We start from the raw sequence: 3,581 nt of genomic DNA on the forward strand, positions 1-3,581 counted from the left end.
TCCCACTGAGACCAGTGGGATAACTCCCACTGCCTAAATTAAATGCATTTAGAAGGGCTTGCAGGAGCTGGATCACAGCTATGTATCAGAATATTCTTGATCTTACATAATAATATGTATACCCAGTAGTTAATTTTGAATACATTTGTATGCAAATATAAATATTTACTTCTCAGGTTTAAACTGGCATTTCACCTACCTCTCAGCAAGTCAGATGCTGTAGGAATGGTACTGAATTAAAACATTCTAAAACTTAATCTAATAGTCTAACCTTTTCTGGTCCTTAGCTGAGGCACAGCATAAATGGAGCTGTTGGTTAAGTTTGCTTTTGGTCCACTCAAGAATCTCACACTCATGTTGAAAACCTCCAGTTATTGTTGATCTCAGCAGATAGGTTATTGCTGATGGTTAATGAATTGACAAATTCTTTAGGGTCCTTCCTCAGGTCTGGCCTCATCTTGGAAGTTGTGGCCCATTCAAGATCATCTGCTTTAATAATCCAGCTCCTTCTTTGTAGATTTTATCACTGAGTCCAATATGTAGTCTCTCCCATATAGCATTGCTTGCTCCTCAAATATTTGCATCTGCAGTCAATGTCTCTCTTCACCGTGGCAGTTAAATCTGGTCTCTAGTCTTAAAAAGGAAGGCACAAATGGAGCATTTTTTGATGTCAGTCTACCATTGTCAGGTGAGGTTAGGCTTCTAGTTACTAACTTTCTCTAAGCTTTACAATAATAAAATTATTATTTCTGTCTTCTCCAAGGCACAGGACTGTTCAGAAGGTTCCTCACTGGATCTATCCTTGTCTGTACTCGGACACCACTGTTTATGACTCCGATCTTTCTCTCTCTCTGATTTCCTCAACTTGTATCTGTCATTATTTTCCAGGCATCTGTTGTTACAGCCTCTCTCACTTTCCACTGTTCCCTCATCTTTTTCCATTTTGTCTTTTCCCTTCCTAGCTTTCTAGTCTCCATATAAATCTCTCTTGTCCTAGATTTACTTTTCTTCTTTACTTTCTATTGCTCCTGTTAATAGTTTTTCAGAGATTAATCCCCTCCTACGTCCTGTTAGCTTGCTATATGGCAATGTAAGACAAGATTATTAAAAGAATGCAAACAAAGTTCAATGACCTTGTTTTACAAGCCTTGGTTTAGGCTTCTTGATACCATTACAAGGATAACTAATGACATTTAGTAATCTGGCTGATATTCCTCAATGGAACTTTAAAGTAACACCACCTTTTTCTAAATTTGCTGATTTTTGCCCCTGTCCCTTGTGCTGTGCAAATTCTTATATATTATATTTTATATACTTTCCTAATAAGGATGCTGTTTTGTACTGTGAGCCAGGGGATAGCACGCGGCACTCTTAAAGACATTTTATGAGCTTGCATTTAGAGCTGTTTCTTTTGCAGTCCTTACCACAAACAGCAACCTCTCTGCGGACACGTCTACACTTCATGAATGCGCTATAATTATAACGCATTAAGTTAGTACCTGTTATTACAGGTAGTGCCAGCGCATGCGTTTTTGTAGACTAATTCTATTGCGCATTAGTGCATTAGCACAGTTTTTGCCTGCCGCACTAATGCGCAGTAGAATTAGTCAACTGCGTATTTAGCATCTCATGTAGACATGCCCAGCATCCCTCTTCCATCTCTTTTCAGATCTTGAACCTGACTGCAGGTGAAGTTACTCTTGATTAAAACCAGCATGGCTGTGTCTACACAAAATGCTAACTGCACAGTTGTTACTGCACAGTCATTTAGTACTTGCATACCCAAGTACTAAATGCCTGCGCAGTAACTGGCATTACTCCACAGTAACATCCCCACATGGCTTCCTAGTGATGTTGACTGTGCAGTAGCCCATTACTAGTGTGCAGTAGCATCGCATCACAGTTCATGCCATCCAACGGTACTGTGCAGTGGTAATGAGCTACTGCTTAGTAAGCATCTTGTGTAGACGTGGCCTGTGAGAAGAGAATTATGGGCATATTTTTTGTAAAGATGAGAGGCGTGGTTCACTACTGGATTACCCTAGTTACTTAATGGAGTTAAACTGTGTAAAATTAAAGCAATAGAATTTTAAGTATATTTCATACCAGTGTAAATCAACAGCCATTTCATTTGAAGGCAAAGAAATTATGCCAGCTAATTGTTACAGCTTTCTATGATCCTACCTCAAACATGGAGATGGACTGGGGACCTCAGACTGACTGTATAAATACAATGTAGTTTATGTCTTATTTTGCTAATCTTGCTCTGTATACTTCATGATTGCCTGCAATTACAGAGGGCCTGAGAGGTCTCTTCCAATCCCATGTTCTATTTTTTTCAAATTCCATTAAAATACTGATTATTTGTTAAAGGAAAGGATGAGGAAAATAAATCTACCAAACTCATTGAGTTTATTGATTATGACTGTTAAAACATTAGAGTGACATAATACATAAAACAATTCTTGATGTGTTGCAGTGTCACAACTCAATAGAGTATACTTGATAAATGTATCAAATGCCCCATTATTTATAGCCTGCTTATTTACAGCAAATTAACTATTAAAATATTTCATACCCTCATCAACACCTTGTAGACTGGTTTTTTATCTCATTTGGTGGGGGTTGGAGGGGTTCCAAAAACTTGGGACAGATTATAGGCTTAGATTCATGGATTCATAGATTGTAAGGAGCTGGAAGGGACCTCGCAAAATCATCAGGTCCAGCCCCCCTGCACTAGGCAGGAAAAGACAACTGGGGTCAGGTCACCCCAGCAAGGTGACTGTCCAGTCTCCTCTTGAAGATTTCCAGGGTGGGTGATTGTACCACTTCTGGAGGGAGTTTATTCCACAGTCTGGACACCCTAACTGTGAAGAATTTTTTTCCTAGTGTTAAGCCTGAAACGGTCTTCCAGGAGTTTGTGGCCATTACTCCTGGTTTTCCCCAACGGTGCCCTGGCAAACAGCTGTTCACCGAGCCCTTGATGTACTCCCCTGATGTAGTGGTAAGCTGTTACCAAGTCCCCTCTCAGCCTTATCTTTTTTTAGACTCAAGAGATCCAAGTCTCTCAGCCTTTCCTTGTATGGCTTGCTTTGCAAGTCCCTGATCATACAGGTGGCTCTTCTCTAGACTCTCTCAAGCTTTTCCACATCCTTGTTGAAGTGCAGTGCCCAGAACTGGATACAGTACTCCAGCTGTGGTCTCACCAATGCTGAGTAAAGCAAAAGAATCACTTCCTTGGTTTTGCTTGAGGGGCCCCTAACCCCTGCTTGTATTGGTTGATGCATACCAGAGTATTGTTTGCCCTGCTTGCTAGCCATAAGTAGAAATGCCCATTTTGCCCCAGTTTCTTTCTACATCTACTATCAAAATCTGTTATAATTTGGAGCCTATTTAGAATAGGTAGTATATATACTGGGGGTCTTGTTCACGATTCAGTATACACAGAGAAAAACTTGCATCATAAAACTTGTATAAAATTGTAATATCAATGCATACTATTGATTAAGACAGAGGTTAATAAACATAAAGATTACCTAACCTAATGAGCCAACAGCATTTTAAGAGATAAGGCTTTCCCT

Source organism: Alligator sinensis, unplaced genomic scaffold (genome assembly GCF_000455745.1).
Source record: "Alligator sinensis unplaced genomic scaffold, ASM45574v1 scaffold682_1, whole genome shotgun sequence".
Taxonomy (NCBI): Eukaryota; Metazoa; Chordata; order Crocodylia; family Alligatoridae; genus Alligator; species Alligator sinensis.